At 44.0% G+C, this 18,600-nt stretch overlaps 3 non-coding genes across 3 annotated transcripts; 1 reads left to right on the forward strand and 2 right to left on the reverse strand.

Moving 5' to 3' along the window:
• Positions 1–823: 823 nt before the first annotated feature.
• On the reverse strand, positions 824–914 carry trnar-ucu (transfer RNA arginine (anticodon UCU)). Its single transcript is given in 2 exon segments — positions 824–859; positions 878–914. It is a non-coding gene; the product is annotated as a tRNA-Arg (tRNA).
• Positions 915–6,093: 5,179 nt separating this feature from the next.
• Positions 6,094–6,176, reverse strand: trnal-uaa (transfer RNA leucine (anticodon UAA)). Its single transcript has one exon. It is a non-coding gene; the product is annotated as a tRNA-Leu (tRNA).
• A 3,641-nt stretch (positions 6,177–9,817) lies between these two features.
• On the forward strand, positions 9,818–9,889 carry trnag-ucc (transfer RNA glycine (anticodon UCC)). Its single transcript has one exon. It is a non-coding gene; the product is annotated as a tRNA-Gly (tRNA).
• Positions 9,890–18,600: the final 8,711 nt, after the last annotated feature.

Genomic DNA, 18,600 nt, shown 5'->3' on the forward strand with positions numbered 1-18,600 from the left:
GTTTTCCTTTTTTTTCCCTCAGGGAATTTCTAACACAGTCAAATGGCCTTAGAATAACACAATCCCGACAGTGCTGAAAGGGACCATTCTGCCCATCGGGCCTGTACCCAATCTCCGACAGAGAATCGCACGTAGGATCTTTCCATCCCGCTAATCTACCGATACAAACACCTTGGGGAATCTAGCATGCCCAATCCACCCAACCTGCTCATCTTTTGACTGTGGAAGGAAACCGGAGCACTCGGTTTCCTGGGATACCTTGCCTGGGTGAATGCAGCGTGAACAGCACTACAGTGTGGCACCATCCAGGACAAACGCATTCCATTTCATTCGCTCCCCATGCATAAAAATTCACTCCGTCCACGACCAACACACAACGGCAGCAGTGTGCACCATCTACACGATGCACTGCAGCAACTCAGCAAGGCTCCTTTGCCAGCACCTTCTCAAACCCACGACCACTACAGCCGAGAAGGACAAGCGCAGCAGACACATCAGAATAATACCACCAGGTTGCAAGGCACTGATATTTAGCTATTGATTGTAGTTATTGAGAAGTTGTTGTTGTTCCGTGTGTGTTCTTTAATCTTCTTTATCTTCCCAAGCGTAATATCTAATTGAAAAAAATACTATTGCCAGCCCAACCAGCGAATGTTGTGTCAAACTTTAAGAAAGCACCCTGGGGTTTGCGATTTCTTCTCGAGTCAGTGGTTTCTATGGGAGCTGAGTAAACAGGAACAGCATGGAGAGATGGCAGAGCAGGAAATGTCGGTGCCAAAGCTAAATCATATCAATGTAGGAGCTACTGATCTGATCCAAAATCCGACTCTGATGGGATTCTAACCCACAACCTTTGAATCGCTAACGTGCCATCATTTAGAAGTCCAATGCGCTATCCATTGCGCCACAGAGTCACGTGCCAGAAATTCACTTTTCAGGTCCATACATGGATTCTTGACAATGTAGAAACGACTGGTAAGTTCAAAACTCTCGTAGTTAAAATGTCAAGAACTGTTCGAGGAACTTCATTGATTGCAAGTCATGTTGGGGCATCTTATGTCTGTTTTTTTTATACTTTTCCAATTTAATCAAATCAAGTCCAATTCAGAGTCTCAACAATTTGAGACATTTCCGATCCAGGCTGGCAAGACAGGGCAAGCGACCATTTACCCTGTCCTGGGCCTGAGCTACATGAGCCAAGCTGATTGGAGGAGGGAAAGCAATTCCTCCTCCAAGACTTGATCTCATTTGCATCTTAGACAAAATGCCGAGATACTGCTTTTAAAAATTTCTTCATATGAAACATATGAAGCTTCAATGTAACCTCATGACCTCAACCAAGTGCAGCATCCAATCCATACTACACTTGATCTTTTAACGCGCCACAGAGCCACGTGCGAGAACTTTACTTTACTTGTCCTTATATGGATTTTTGACAATGTGGAAATTATTGATAAGTTCAATAATCTCGTAGTTAAAACGTCAAGGACTGTTAAGAGGGACTTCATTGATTGCAAGTCATGTTGGGGCATCTTATGTCTGTTAAAACGGCTGTGGAAATACAAACCTTTCTGTCCTTTATACAGGAAATCTGTCCATCACAGAATGATCCTCCCTGTCTCTCCTTCTCATTCTCCTGTCCAGCTTGGAGATTAATCTCGCGGGTTTGATAGTCGGCAGACACATTCTACTCTATCTGTCACAGGACTGATCAGAACCTGTTCCCTGTTCCAGGGAAACACCTGCACAGAACACAACGCAAAGCTGGAAGCTGGAAATCTGAAACAAAAACATAAAATGCTGGAAATGCTCACCAGGTGAGGCAACATTTTTGACAAATGGAGATTTCCATAAAATCAGCTCCTGAAGCGGAGCACAGCTGCACAGTTTAAAGTTTCTTTTCATCAACAATGGATGCTCCATTCTATGATTTTGAACAATTCAAATTGATAATCTGCATTGTACTTCTCTTCACCACAGCCTGAAAACCACTTCAGGCATTGATGTGACCCTTGGATTTTAAACTTGCAAATCCAATCACTATCTTATTAAAGCTACTATTGATACTGTATCGAACACCCGCTCAGTGCTTTGTGAAAGAGAAGGAAAATTGAAAATATATTTGAATAACTTTCCTTTGACGAAATTTGTACAGAAGCATAAAGGCGGGAATCACACCCAACAATTCATGAAACTCACCCGCAAAACATTGAAAGGTGACAGTGTTTATTCAAGGGATGGTTCTATTTATTCATTCATTATTAATGGAGAATAGAAAAGTTCGAACAGTATGCAATGTGGGCAATATAACTGAACAAAGTGAAACACAATGGGTACTGGGCAGGATAAGCCTACCATGGGCAATATACAAAGTGAAGTGCGACATTGACTGAGTTGTCAGATGGAGTGAAGGTACTTAGGAAAGTAGGTGTGCTAAATGTTTAATGATCACCTTACAAGTAGATGTGAAATGCAGACTTCAGGCTGGATATTCAGTGGGTTCCGAGATGTGTGGAGAGACTGCGGTATCTTGGCGTGATAAAGGTGCAATACGGATTAGGAACGCTAAATGTTATTTATATAAAATATAAATTGTTTTATATCGTCTCTCCTTGATCTTCGGACCAAGATGTATCAATTCACACTTCCTTACATTAATTAAGTTGCATATGTCACGTGTATTCACATTCCACCAGCCTGTCCATATCTTCTTGGAGTTTAAGAGCCGTGGGGTTATGCTGCAACTGTACAGGACCTTGGTGAGACCACATTTGGAATATTGTGTGCAGTTCTGGCCACCTCACTATAAGAAGGATGTGGAAGCGCTGGAAAGAGTGCAGAGGAGATTGACAAGGATGCTGCCTGGTTTGGAGGGCAGGTCTTATGAGGAAAGGTTGAGGGAGCTAGGGCTGTTCTCTCTGGAGCGGAGGAGGCTGAGGGGAGACTTAATAGAGGTTTATAAAATCATGAAGGGAATAGATAGAGTGAACGTTCAAAGACTATTTCCTCGGGTGGATGGAGCTATTACAAGGGGGCATAACTATCGGGTTCGTGGTGGGAGATATAGGAAGGATATCAGAGGTAGGTTATTTACGCAGAGAGTGGTTGGGGTGTGGAATGGACTGCCTGCAGTGATAGTGGAGTCAGACACTTTAGGAACATTTAAGCGGTTCTTGGACAGGCACATAGAGCACACCAGGATGATAGGGAGTGGGATAGCTTGATCTTGGTTTCAGATAAAGCTCGGCACAACATCGTGGGCCGAAGGGCCTGTTCTGTGCTGTACTGTTCTATGTTCTATGTTCTTGAAGATTATCAACATCCTTCTCACTAAAGTTCATAACCTTTTCAAGTTTTGCACCACTGGTAAATTTTGAGATTGAAACCTGTACACCCAGATATAGGTCAATAATATTTGTCAAGAAATGTAAGTTTCTCTCTATATACTACCCCAATTATAAATAGATAAAACTTTGTGTAATATATGCTTTAATAGGTTTGTACTAATAATTAAACCGTTGCATAATGAAATTCTAACTATGCTAAACAACAATGATTCAAAATGCCACTTGGTTGAAAAGAAAACACCGACTGGTGCTAATACTTTCACTTCAAAATACTTAAAAAGCATAGCCTTGCTGATTTATCGGTATTTAATGATGAATACAGAGGAAAGCAGCGTACTGGTAGATTTCGAATTGATATGGCCAACACATTTAGTATTCCGAAACTCCTCCGTCCCAGGTTCAATATACTGTGAACATTTCCTGTCTGGTTTTTCCCTCTCTGCTGTCGAAAGTTCACTCTACCAGAGTGTGCTGACATCTATTGGGCGCAATACAGACCTGCAGTAGAGCGGAAATAAAATCACATTAACTATCGCTTTTGCAGAGACAGATCAAACAGGAATTAATGATTGGATGACAGCCTTGAATCCCATGGAGAATTCAATATTAATGTACTTTCCCATGTAGTCAATATAACTTGCAATTTGCTATTACCTGGAGCAGTTGAGTCGACTGGCACCAATGTACTAAAGGGGAACCTCGGTAATGAGACGATGGAGAATGAATTTCAGAGATAAGCAGATGCTGTTACATTGAATATTTTGAGTAGAGGATCGTATGGAATCATGTACTAATTAGAACAAAAGGGCCGGTTCCAATTAGGTATTTTCTGGGTAGAATGTGTACAGATTTGCAAAATCTCTCACAAAGGTTTATAATGAATATCACACACATATGTCGCACCAGAGACAGAGCGATACAGAATGAGTCCAACAGTCATACATACAGAATCTCAGAATGCATACAACAAAGAAAGGGAGACCATTCGGCCCTTTGTCTGTGTGCTGGTATGTACAAGAACGACTCAGCTCTTTCCTTTCCCAGTCCTTGCCTCATATCCCTGCAAATCCTTTCACTTCAGGTGCTGAACCCTTTCCCCTTTGACAGCCCTGATTTGATGCTGCCTCTGCCACAGTCTCGGGCAGTGCAATCCAGGTCCTAATCACTCAGCGCTTTAAAAACCACCCTTCCCTCCTTTGCCAATTGGAACAATATTTTTTTTATTTTCTCTCCTTAGGCTGCACCCACAAACCCACCACCTCTACCACCTCGAAGGACAGCGGCAGCAGATACATGCGAGCACCAGCACTGCAATCTTTCCCATCTCCACCATCCCCCGCCTCCACACACCCCGCCCCCCCCCCACGCCCCCCCCCCCCCTCGCCCCCGCCCCAAACCGGCGTCTAACCCACTCACCGTCCTGACATGGAAATACATCGCGGCTCCTTCACTGCTGCAGTGGTAAAATCCAGAAAGACTGTTTGGCTCACAGCACTGGGGCTCTACCGACACCTCAGGGACTGCAGCAGTTCAAGAAAACAACAAACCACCACCTGCTTAAGGTCAGTTAGTGATTGGCAATGAATGCTGGCCTAGTCAGTGATGCCCACCTCTCAAAATGAATAAATAAATAAAAACTCGCAATTACAACCGGAGACAGACAGATACAGAACACATCTCACTCACATGCATGTATTGGATAGAATATGAATCCCCAATCACATTCGCTAACAGAGGGTAAAACACAGTCGAAATTGGGCGATCGTTTTTAAGTTGCAGTACATGTGAGTGAGAACTATTTTCTCATCTATCAATCTTTGGTATTTAAGTATGAATTTCGGATTAATTAAATAACCTGCAGTCTCTGGGACTATTTATGAATTTGGATTAATTCCAAATAACTTTCCAGCAGAGAAACAGACCACTGATGTGGTCGGTTTTAAGCAAACAATGTGTGTGAGTTTCAGCCCAGCAGTAAATCTCTGTCAGTGTGAACACAATTGTGAAAGATAATGTATCTTTCAATCTGATACTGGATTGCTATGCAAGTTTCACCCAGGTTGTTCACATTGATTTGATCTGTGACACTCAGCCTGATTCAGAGTAAGAATTTTGACATGCATGTAAAATGAAGTCCAGTCTGGAATTGGGAGAGTGTCTTCCACCTGGCACAGTGCAAGCGAGGATTTAGCGTTAGTTTATAACTTATAGTTCAGTTCGTAGCCATCAAATTGATTTTGTAACTTTTAGTTTCATAAGCAGGGTAAGTTTTCAACTGGCATTTGTGTTTGTATACCAGCTTTCAGAATATCCGAATCTGAGAATGCATTTGAGATTTGAATGTGTACCTAATGTATGTGAGGGCAGACTGTGGGGATTATTGCGACCCCTTCGAAACCCCTGATTTGGTGATATGACTGGTATTTAACTCGAATCTCAGAGTACATTATTAAGGTTGTGTAACTTTTAACAGAAAACCATCTGTCAGTTTTATCTGATATTTAATTTGGAGCTGAGGCTGCACTATTGTGGGATTGACGCAGCGATGATCTGATAATGGATGAGAATTTGGACTGGGATTGATGAATCCCCCTGTTAGTTGTACTGAGTTTGTTTTGATTTCTTATTGTCTCATGTCGTATTCTGCTGTGAAAATTCCAGTTTCTTGCATGCTGGTTCGACAAAGAATACCGTTCATGGAGGAGAAATAAAGCAGTGTCGTGGATGTCGTGTTAAAAAATCTATTTACCAGGAGTGGGGTTCGAACCCACGAGGACATATGTCCATTGGATCTTAAGTCCAACGCCTTAACCACTCGGCCATCCTGGTACGAAAGCTTGGTGGGATGTGGACACGACATCTGGCTTTCCTGCTGTTAGAGCAGTGATTGAAAATGCGCCTCTGGAATTATTTCTGCTCTCTCAGACGTGGAACTGATGAGCTGTTTATTTCTCCGTCAGTGACAATATGCGGAATGTGTGACAAGGAGCTGGCGACACTCTTCCCTTTAACTTCCGTGGACGAAATATCACATTTGTTCTGGTTCCTTCAATTATTTGTCTGCGCGAACAAAGTACATTTCACAACTCAAATACACATTCCGTCAGTTTAATCTCGATTAATAATCATTGTGAGCGGTTTGCGAGGCTGAAGCCAGACTCTCGCTCTGATTGGTCACTGTCATTTCAATCAGGTTCGTAACTCATCGGAGAGCCAGGAAAAGAAATGGGAGGTTTTGATTGGTTTACATTTTCAATTTGGAAAAGCCCGCCAGGAAAAATAGAAAATAACCGAACGCCTGAATGTTCAGGAAACTTTCGATCTCACACTTTATCATCTGTTTATTGTATTTTCCCTTACAGAATCCTGGCGCTATTTTAGGAACAGTTTGATTTTCTCAATCTCGTATCTGTCACGAGCGGAAATAAGACCCCGTTCAGCAATTTAAAACGGAGCAAATCTCAGCTCACTGGAAAAGCAGAAACAGAGATTACCAGCCAACTCCTTCACACAGGCTTCACAGGGAGAGAGGGAAAGGCTGATTTCTGATCCTCTCCCCTGAAAGCGGCTGGGAATATTACAATCGGAAGTGCGGAGAGAATCCCCGCCGTATCCTGCCGGTTGAATCGGCAGCATTGTGTCCGGAGAATCGGGGCTGCGGGGAGTGGGAGTGGGGGGTGGGGGGGGGGGTCGCTACGATGGGCTCAGGGTCCTGAGTGTGCACAAATCTCGCTGATTCCGTCCTCTGTGAAAACTGCGGAATACACAGATGAGCCCGAGAAGAACCTCTTCATTCCCGCCTTTCTTCTGTTCCGGCTGCAACGCCGAGATCACCCGAGATCAATAAACATCATTGTATTATGAAGTTAATTCACCAATTGTTAAAGCTCTGAATATAGTTATTATTAAATTTAAGTAATGGCTTCCTAATATTGTGTTTCTCCTCATTGCCCCTCACAAATCCCAGACTGAGTTTAATAATCCGCTCTCAGTTCAGTTTGATTGTCCCATCAATGTGAAAGTGTGTGTGAGGGGCGGGTATGAAGTCCCATTCACAGCATTCTGTAACGGGACAAATCTCTATCCTCCAGAAATAGATTTCTCATTAACTTAATAAGGGAAAAGATGGCGCAGCTTTTTCACAGAGATTGTGGGTGGCTCTTAAAAGAGCCGTTGTGTTTGGGGTGTTTTCAGTCCATGGAGGTTTTTACTTGGAGCTGGTGTACTTGGTCACCGCCTTTGTCCCTTCCGACACGGCGTGCTTGGCCAGTTCCCCGGGCAGCAGCAGGCGCACGGCGGTCTGGATCGCCCGGGAGCTGATGGATCGCCCGGGAGCTGATGGTGCTGCGCTTATTGTAATGGGCCAGGCGGGAAGCCTCACCCGCGATGCGCTCGAAAATATCGTTCATGAACGAGTTCATGATGCTCATGTTGTGGAGGAGATGCCGGTGTCAGGGTGAACCTGCTTCATCACTTTGTAGATGCAGATGGGGTAACTCTCCTTCCTCGACTTTCGCCGTTTCTTGCCGCCCTTTGTTCCCGGTTTTTTCATCACTTTCTTCGTTTCCTTCTTGGGAGCTGGTTTCGATGTTGGTTTCTTCTCATTAGCCATCTTCAATTTCACGCAGAATTAAAGCAAACCCCTTTGTGAGGGATTTCAAGGATTGCGAATCATCGGAACGGCGATATATTTTCATGTCAGGATGATGTGCATCACGAATTGGAATTTAGAGGTGGTCGTTCTTTCTCTGCATCTGCTGTCCTTGTGCTGCCAGGTGATTTATTGGGTTTGGATGGTGCCTCGCTAAGGAAAAAGCCTTAGACCGCTCGGCTATTCTGACTACACGGGGCGAGCTGTAAAATCTCTGCCTAAATTGATTTGAATTCCATCTTTATTGTTATGACATTTAAATCTCTGTCTCCGCATTGAATGATTGAGGGTAAATTGAACACTTCATTTGAGGTTCACGGACCAAGGTGAAGTTAAGACTCAGAGTTCCACAGGTTTGAGGGATGAAAGGTCCAGCACCATTCCATATTCTTCATCCAAATGAGAAACTCGAGCTGGCAATCGATTCAAGTCAGGACACCGGCTTTGGGCAGGAGTTTGCCAGCATGAGAACATGTGGTTTCTGACGCCAGCTTCATTTGCGGTCCTAGTGGCAGAATTTGTCTTTCCAGAATGGGCTGTTCCGCCATGAAAACTAGTGCCGGGTTAGGTGAAATGGTCATGTAAAATTGCCCCTTCGGGTCAGGAGCGTTAGCATGTTAAATACGTGACGTTACGGGGATAGGGCCTGCATGGGATTGTTGTTGGCACGGGTTCGATGGGCCGATTGGCCTTCTTCAGTACTGTAGGGATTCTATGAAGTTTGGGCGGCTGTTTCACTTCTCTGAGAATATTGATAACTGTTCCCTGATAACCTTAAAACTTCTAACCAGTCAAAGCCTGTTTGTGAACTGGCCATGAATAGGGCTGACATTGAAACGGTTCATATTGAAGCAGTTACAGCAAATTGATTCTTGAAGAGGTGTTAATATCATGCTTTCAGAGACTGTCGCAGCTTCTTAAAAGATCAGTTGCGCTTGTTTTTCGTTTGTTCATTAATTTTGTGAATCTATTTGGAGTGGGTACAGTTGGTTAGTATATGTGCCTCTTGCTTGGCCAGCTCCGCGGGCAGCAGCAACTCCATTCCTGTCCCGATGTCTTGACACAAACAGCAAATCCAAATTATTGTTCACTGCTGCCATCTCCTGGCTGAACGCGTGTTATGCAGCAAGGTCGCCATTCATTCAGAACCTTTTTGGATTGGAGTGAAATAACATCAACATGTTTCTTACCAATTAAAATGATTGCAAAAAATGATATTAACCAAATTCCATGTTCCAGAGATCTATTTTCTGATTGGGCGATGCTGCTCACCCCGATCGACGGAAAATGTAAACCTCCCAGAAATGGAATGTCGTTTATAGGATTCTCAAATCTCTGATTTCTCTGCCACCTCGTTGCTTGTGTATTCGTTCCGTAAATGCACGGGGAGTGTTAGAGTTAGGTGAGCGATGGTGGTGTAGTGGTTGCTGTGCGTGCATTTGACCAAGAGTCAGTTCCTGACCATCACAGTGGTGACGTATTTAATTAGCTATCGCGGGTTAGAACAGCAGAGGGTCACTCCTAAACTGAAATTCACTGAATATTCTTATTATCAATGAGTTACGAACGGAAAATTCAGCTTCAATTTGCTTTCAGTGTAAACTTTGTTTCAATGGAAGAACAGATCTCAAAACTAATCAATGAGTTCTCAGTCAGAAACAACAGTAAAAAAGGTAATTTAAACTGTCCAGAAAAAGGAGACAAGCCAATTTCAGTTTCTGAACTGTGCTATGGACACACCTGGTGTCTCATGAAATCAGCAACTAAGGAAGTTGCCTAATTATATCTAATGAAAATAAGGAGGCTTTCAGCGGAGCAAGTGATGGTGGTATAGTGGTGAGCATAGCTGCCTTCCAAGCAGTTGACCCGGGTTCGATTCCCGGCCATCGCATTCATCATTTTTTTAGGATCTTGTCCACGGTCTCTTGCGTTTCAAAACATGTGGACAAAAACAGCGAGAACGCAGCATTTGGCGGCAATGTCATAAAATGGACTTCACGTTTGCATTTCATTTTTCCGGACCGAAAATTCGGCTTCAGTTTCTTTATACTGAAAGCAAATACTGAAATAGATGAACAAGTCTCTGATCTAATAAATGAATTCTCAGCCAGAGATAAATATATAAAACAAAGGGAACCGAGCACGGTTGACCTCCCTGACTGTGATCTCAATAATCCTGAAGAAGTCAATATGAACATTGCTGAGGTGGTTGCATCGACTGGCCAATAAGCAGCTGCGATGGCCGAGTGGTTCAGGCGTTTGACTTGGAATCTAAATTTGCTTTCAGTGGGAAACTTTTTTTAAGTGAAAGACCTGGCCTCAAAACCAAGAATTGAGTCCCCAGAAAGGTACAATATTAAACTGTCCAAAAAACGAGAGTAAACAATTTCAGTCTACAAACTGCATTACGATACACCTGGTGTCCGATGAATTCGGCGACTAAGGTCGTTCCGTAATTATAACGAATGAAAATAACAATTAATGAAACATACTGAGAGATGGTGCGATCGTGGTGAGCAGAGCTGCATTCCAAGCAGTTGGCTCGAGTGCGCTTCCCGGCCATCACCTTGATAATTTACTTCGACCTTATCCACCGTCTCTTGCGTTTCAAAACATGTGGATATACTAAAGTTCGAACAGAACAATAGACGGTAACGAAATAAAATGGACTTCCGTTTAATTTTTTTTCGGACGGAGAAATCGGTTTCAATTTGTTTATACTGAAAACAATATTGAAATAGAAGAACAAGTCTGAACTAATAAATGAATTCTCAGTCAAAGAATAGGACACCAAATAAAAGAGGAACATATTTCAGCTCACACTGTTCTCTGCACAATCCTGGTGCCTGACGAAGTTAAGATGATGTGGAGATGCCGGCGTTGGACTGGGGTAAACACAGTAAGAAGTCTCACAACACCAGGTTGAAGTCCAACAGGTTTATTTGGTAGCAAAAGCCACGAGCTTTCGGAGCGCTGCTCCTTCATCATGTGACTCCAGCTAGTGGCTTTTGCTGCCAAATAAACCTGTTGGACTAAAACTGGTGTTGTGAGACTTCTTATGAAGTTAAGATGAACATTGCTGAGACGATTCCATCACTTTGAGAAATAAGCAGCTTCGATGGCTGAGTGGGTAAGGCGTTCGACTCGAAACCCTCGTTTCCTCGCGCAGGTTCATGCCGTGCGCGCAGTGACTGAGACGAGAAATGTTTAATTGGCTTCTCCAGGGCAGTCGATGATATTGATTTGTAATTTACTGTGGTATTTTTCTATAATGATCGGGAACTATGCTGGCATCGACAAGATAGGCCGAATGGCTTCTGTGCTGCTACTCCCTTCCATGAGAAAAATCATGACGTAGGAAGAAAGAGAAAGAGCACTACCAGGACACAAGGACAAAACTACGTCTCATTTCAGAGTAACATTCTTATGTAATGACACACACGGCGTAGGAAATACACTTCATCAGAATGCATTGCATGAATGAAAATATCAAAGTGCTGCTTCGATGATAAAATATAATGTTCATTCAAAAAATGCTGCAAGCTGTTCATTGCTGGGCGTTAGGTATTCCTGCTTAAAACATCTTGGGAATGGAAGGAACATGTCGAATATCGGGAATTATAAACACATTGGAACGTTTGCAAAGGAGGATTATAGATATTCAGAATACATCTGGAAATTTCATGTTTTAATTAATTTCAAAATGTCTTTCGATTAAGTTGTCACTTTGCCCAGGACTCCAAAAACAAGCGATAAAGTGATGGAATATATTCAGAGATGAGAGAATTCTGCATCCAAATCGATGTTGCTTTAAAATCGTCCAATAATTTCTGACAGATTGAACCGAGCTGGGCAGCTCATTTAGAAAGCGGTTGTTGTCTTGTTTACGCACAAGATATATTTCTCGTACAATGAGTCCCAGGCCGACAAAATGACATCCAAGAATGTCTGGAAAATGTCTGTGAGAGTCAGAACTGGATCCGAAATGAAACTAGCGGTGGCGGCGCAGAGCAGCTTAAAGGCAAAGAGCAGACGGAGCAGAGACAAGCTGTTGTCAGCTCCAGGCTCCTCCAGTCTCTCTGTGTTTTTCTCTCCTCACAAACTCTCCCACTGCAATTAAAATTGGACACTCCAGATTCTCAGACTGTCTTACTTCTATAACTGAAATCTGAATACATCCCATTGAGAAAATTGCATCTGAATTCAGGGCAACAATTTCCATTTCAACACGTCTCATTTCTGAATTGATCGCGCTCTCTCAGTCGAGCGCTGACTCAGAGTTCGTTTGTCGACTGAAACCTTGAAATCGACCAAAACTTTCGCTTAACGTCTCTCTTCAGGTCTGAGCAGGATTTGATATAAGAACATAAGAAATAGAAGCAGGAGTAGGCCATCTAGCCCCTCGAGCCTGCCCCGCCATTCAATAAGATCATGGCTGATCTGACGTGGATCAGTACCACGTACCCGCCTGATCCCCATAACCCTTAATTCCCTTACCGATCAGGAATCCATCCATCCGCGCTTTAAACATATTCAGCGAGGTAGCCTCCACCACCTCAGTGGGCAGAGAATTCCAGAGATTCACCACCCTCTGGGAGAAGAAGTTCCTCCTCAACTCTGTCTTAAACCGACCCCCCTTTATTTTGAGGCTGTGTCCTCTAGTTTTAACTTCCTTACTAAGTGGAAAGAATCTCTCCGCCTCCACCCTATCCAGCCCCCGCATTATCTTATAAGTCTCCATAAGATCCCCCCTCATCCTTCTAAACTCCAACGAGTACAAACCCAATCTCCTCAGCCTCTCCTCATAATCCAAACCCCTCATCTCCGGTATCAACCTGGTGAACCTTCTCTGCACTCCCTCCAATGCCAATATATCCTTCCTCATATAAGGGGACCAATGCTGCACACAGTATTCCAGCTGCGGCCTCACCAATGCCCTGTACAGGTGCATCAAGACATCCCTGCTTTTATATTCTATCCCCCTCGCGATATAGGCCAACATCCCATTTGCCTTCTTGATCACCTGTTGTACCTGCAGACTGGGCTTTTGCGTCTCATGCACAAGGACCCCCAGGTCCCTTTGCACGGTAGCATGTTTTAATTTGTTTCCATTGAGATAGTAATCCCATTTGTTATTATTTCCTCCAAAGTGTATAACCTCGCATTTATCAACGTTATACTCCATTTGCCATATCCTCGCCCACTCACTCAGCCTGTCCAAATCTCTCTGCAGATCTTCTCCGTCCTCCACACGATTCAATTTTCCACTTATCTTTGTGTCGTCTGCAAACTTCGTTACCCTACACTCCGTCCCCTCCTCCAAATCATCTATATAAATGGTAAATAGTTGCGGCCCGAGTACCGATCCCTGCGGCACGCCACTAGTTACCTTCCTCCAACCGGAAAAACACCCATTTATTCCGACTCTTTGCTTCCTCCTCAACAGAGTTGAGGAGCAACTTCTTCTCCCAGAGGGTGGTGAATCTCTGGAATTCTCTGCCCACTGAGGTGGTGGAGGCTACCTCGCTGAATATGTTTAAAGCGCGGATGGACGGATTCCTGAGCGGTAAGGGAATTAAGGGTTATGGGGATCAGGCGGGTAAGTGGCACTGATCCACGTCAGATCAGCCATGATCTTATTGAATGGCGGGGCAGGCTCGAGGGGCTAGATGGCCTACTCCTGCTCCTATTTCTTATGTTCTTCCTGTCGGATAGCCAGTCCCCAATCCACTTTAACACACTACCCCCAACTCCGTGTGCCCTAATCTTCTTCAGCAGCCTTTTATGGGGCACCTTATCAAACGGCTTTTGGAAATCCAAAAACACCGCATCCACCGGTTCTCCTCCATCAACCGCCCTAGTCACATCTTCATAAAAATCCAACATGTTCGTCAAGCACGACTTTCCCCTCATGAATCCATGCTGCGTCTGATTGATCGAACCATTTCTATCCAGATGCCCTGCTATCTCCTCTTTAATAATGGATTCCAGCATTTTCCCTACTACAGACGTTAAGCTGACCGGCCTATAGTTACCCGCCTTTTGTCTCCTTCCTTTTTTAAACAGCGGCGTAACATTAGCCGTTTTCCAATCAACCGGCACTACCCCAGAATGCAACGAGTTTTGATAAATAATCACTAACGCATCCACTATTACCTCTGACATTTCTTTCAATACCCTGGGGTGCATTCCATCCGGACCCGGGGACTTGTCCAGCTTCAGTCCCATTAGTCTACCCAGCACTGCCTCTCTGGTAACATTAATTGTATTAAGTATTTCTCCTGCTGCCAACCCTCTATCGTTAATATTTGGCAAACTATTTGTGTCCTCCACCGTGAAGACCGACACAAAAAACGTATTTAAAGACTCAGCCATATCTTCATTTCCCACTATTAACTCCCCCCTCTCGTCCGCCAAGGGTCCAACATTCACTCTTGCCACTCTATTCCTTTTTATATATTTATAAAAACTTTTACTATCATTTTTTATATTAATTGCTAGCCTAGCTTCATAGTCTATCCTTCCTTTCTTTATCGCTTTCTTAGTCTCTCTTTGTTGTTTCTTAAATTTTTCCCAATCACTTGTTTCTCCACTATTTTTGGCCACTCTGTACGCAGCTGTTTTTATTTTAATACTCTCCTTTATTTCCTTCGTTATCCACGGCTGGTTCTCCCTTTTCTTACAATCCTTGTTTTTTGCTGGAATATATTTTTGCTGAGAACTGAAAAGGATCTCCTTTAAAATCCTCCACTGTTCCTCAGCTATCCTACCTGCCAGCCTGCTCTCCCAGTCTACCTTAGCCAATTCATCCCTCATCCTATCATATTTCCCTCTGTTCAAACAGAGGACACTGGTTTGGGACCAAACTTTCTCCACTTCCATCTGAATCAGAAATTCGATCATATTGTGGTCACCAGACCCAAGAGGGTCCTTCGCAATAAGTTCCTTAATTCTACCTACCTCGTTACACAATACCAGATCCAAAATAGCTCGTTCCCTCTTCGGTTCCGTAACATGCTGTTCAAGGAAACTATCCCGACAGCATTCTAAGAACTCTTCCTCCATTCCACCCTTACCGACTTGAGTCTGCCAGTCAATGTGCATGTTGAAGTCCCCCATGATTATTGCCGTTCCGTTTTTACACGCATCCCTTATCTGCTTGTTTATAGCCCTCCCTACCTCAACATTATTATTTGACACAAGAAGAGCTGGAGAATCCGGAGCTGAGTGCGGACTCACAAACACTAACATTTGTCTAACCCAGCCGCCCCTTTAACGCACACTCGCTGACACAATGTTCACCTCTGCACATTGACACGTCAAACTCTGTCTCAGATTGACAGCTCCCAGGACAGGCTTTCCTCTCCTCGCTCTGTGTTGTGGATTCTCGGGCATTACTTGGAGTTTCCCAGCTCAGTAACTGTTAAAACCGCTGAGGCCGGCGATGCTCACAGTGTCGGTTCCCCAGATTCAGGGGGCTGCAGCCAATTAGAGCTGTGCCTGGGTGAACCTAGAACTGGTTGAAATTATGATCTTGTTCACAAGCTGAATTCTATTTGATCAGATGAATATACAGATTGTGTGCACTCAGTTACTAACCCACAAATTCCCCCCTTCATAAAGAGTTGATGAGAGGGCATGGAGGGATAGACAGAGACAGAGTGAGTTAGGGCAGTGAGACACAGACGGCCAGACGATGTCTCAGTTACAAAAATCCTTGTAAATTCCGGCTTTTTCCAGAAAGATTCTCTTGGAGAAACAAAAGCTGCAGCCTCAGCTTTCAGTGATATTGTAACAGATACACAGTATTAATACCACATTCAGGAACAGTGCTGCATTTTGACAGAAGAGATGGGGAGAGGCAATAGAAACTGAATGGTCCAGTTCTAGACTGTGTGCAGGCTGACGGGGACCTGAGGTTCAAAGTGACTTTTGATGGAAAGAGTCGTCAGGAAGGCGGATTGGATCATTGGCTTCGTAAGTCGAGGCACTGAGTATAAAAGCAGGGAAGTTATGCTCAATCTTTATGAAGTTCTGATTAACTGCAGCTGTTTTTGGATTGCACCCAGACCCGGTAAGCACAGCTTAGAAAGTGCGTGAGTGTCCTTATGAGGGGGGAAACGAGATTTACTGTTTTGGATCCAGCGATGAGGGATTATACCGACAAGGTAATGCTGGATAATTCCGAGTTTTTCTCTTTGCAGCAAACGGGATTGAGTGGTGCTGTACGAGAGGTGTAAAATACTATAACATATTGAACGAAGGCACACAGGGGGAAGTTGCTGCATTAGCTGCGAGCAGAAGTATTCAGGGACAGGTATTAAAGATTTAAGACAGGATGTGGAGGAGGCATAGGATCCCGACAGTGCGGAAGGAGGCCATTCGGCCCAGACATTCTGCACCGACTCTCCGACAGAGAATCCCTCCCTGTAACCCCACGTAATTACGCTGCTAATCCCCCTGAAAATAAGGGTCAATTTTGCCTGGTCAATCCACCTAATCTGCACATTGTTGCAGATGGGAGGATACCGGAGCACCCGAAGGAAACCCACGCAGACACGGAGAGAACGTGCAAACTCCACACAGACAGGCACCCAAGAATGTTAGAAGTGGACTTTAGTTTCCGGCCGTTTACAAACTCTGGGGATTCCGCTTCAATCTTTTGGCATCTGGGAATCAGAGAAGCATCCAAAAACGCAACTGGAAATGAATACAATCACGGCAGTTGTTCACATGGAGCTAACATTTGCTGCTGCCTTGCACCTGTTGACCGCGTGGCCTAATGGATAAGGCGTCTTATTTCGTTAGTTTCGCGGGGTTATGATATCAGAAGATTGTCGAGTCCTGTCGCGGTTTTATGCAGAAATCTGGTGGAACTAACGGCAAACCGAGATTTCCTTCTTCAGCTGAAAGCTCTGCATTGTCTTGCACACACTGCAGGGCGCTTTCTCTGAATGTATTTCCTTCTTGTTCTGTTCATTAAATTTTCTCATCTCTTTATTTGATTCTCCTCCCAAGAAATCAATATTTTTTGTGTGATCTTAATTAATTATTGATGCTCCCGAATGGAGCAAAAGGCTTTGCAGCAAATGGTTTCATAAAATTCTGTGGAGGAAAATCTAATCTCCTCAGGAAGAGGTTTAACGATGAGCGGAGTGAACTGTTTCTGTTTACAGGGATGAAAGGTGATGGGGCTGGTAATCCAGAGGCTGGCATTAATCTTTGGGGACACGGAGTAAATCCCACCACGGCAGCTGGTGAAATTTAAAATCACTATTTAATCAATCTGGAATTGAAAGCTGGTCTCAGTAATGGCGGCCTTGCTACGGTCGATTGTTGTAAAATATAATCTGATTCACCGATGCACTACAGATAAAGAAGTCTGGCCTCCTTAACTGGTCTGGCCGACTAGTGACTCCAGACCCAGAGTAAGAGGGTGACTCTTACTCGACCTCTGAAATGGTCAAACAAGCCATTCTCAGTTGAAGGGGAATTAGGGAAGGGCAACAAATGCTGGTCCTGCAGGCGACACCAAGAGCCCATAAAAAAAGTATCATTGAGTGGAAAGAGAATGGCCTGGTAACGGACTGAGAAACTGGACCCTTCCACCCATCTAATAACAAGGCTGAGGAATGGCCTGATTCTGGGATTTAAATTAGTGAAACATTTGGAAAAAAAATCATTTCGATCAAATGGGACCAGGGAAGGGCAGATAAGAATGTATCTCACTCATACATGCCATTGATGGTTGGTAGTTTTAGGGCAATGATGTACATCCGACCAGTGTATCAGCGCATCCTAAGAGTGTGAGGGAAATTCCATCGGTAATTCTTCCCCGACATCCTCCAGATTGAAGCGAGGTAGCATTCATGCCGATGACTGGGAGGAGCTTGAAAATGGGCGAAACATATCCGCCAATCTGCAGCATACTTTTATGAGGCAAAATTGCGGCAGAGAAGAAAGTAACAGAGAAGAAAGCTCTGTGGGCCGAGAATGGGCCTGTTCACTCACATAAAGACCCACAGCAGAAACTCACGGTCCTGAATGGATGTCATCCTCTAATTGAGGGACAGACAACGATTACAACTGCTTGTTACAAAATACCTATCATATAAAAACCACGTCCAACATTAGTATTGTTAAATTTTCCACTCCCAATGGAATTTGAACAATTCTTGTTTGTTTATCCCTCTCTGGTCTGTGAGCTTCGCTCTACCTGAATGTGCTGACCTCTACCGGCCGCAACTCAGAACTGCAAAAGAGGAAAGACATTCACATCAAGTGAGGGTGTTGCAGGAAGAGGTCAAGATGAATAATTAATGCCGGGGTGTGATAGGATAGGCCTCGTAATTTAATTGTTAAATCCACGATAAAAATTACTCTTAAATTATCATTGAGTTGGCAGCATTTGCAATTTGCTATCGGCGAAAGTGTTGGCAGTTGGCTCGTTGGTCATGGAGTATGATTCTCGCTTGGGGTGGGACTGGCATGCTAGAGGTCCCGGGTTCAAAGTCCCGGACAAGCCAATCCACCGTTTATTAAATCGGGAGCAGGTTTGAGATCACAAGAATTCCTGCAGTGAGTATATCACTGCAGAATACA

The sequence above is a fragment of the Mustelus asterias genome, unplaced genomic scaffold (genome assembly GCF_964213995.1).
Source record: "Mustelus asterias unplaced genomic scaffold, sMusAst1.hap1.1 HAP1_SCAFFOLD_35, whole genome shotgun sequence".
Taxonomy (NCBI): Eukaryota; Metazoa; Chordata; class Chondrichthyes; order Carcharhiniformes; family Triakidae; genus Mustelus; species Mustelus asterias.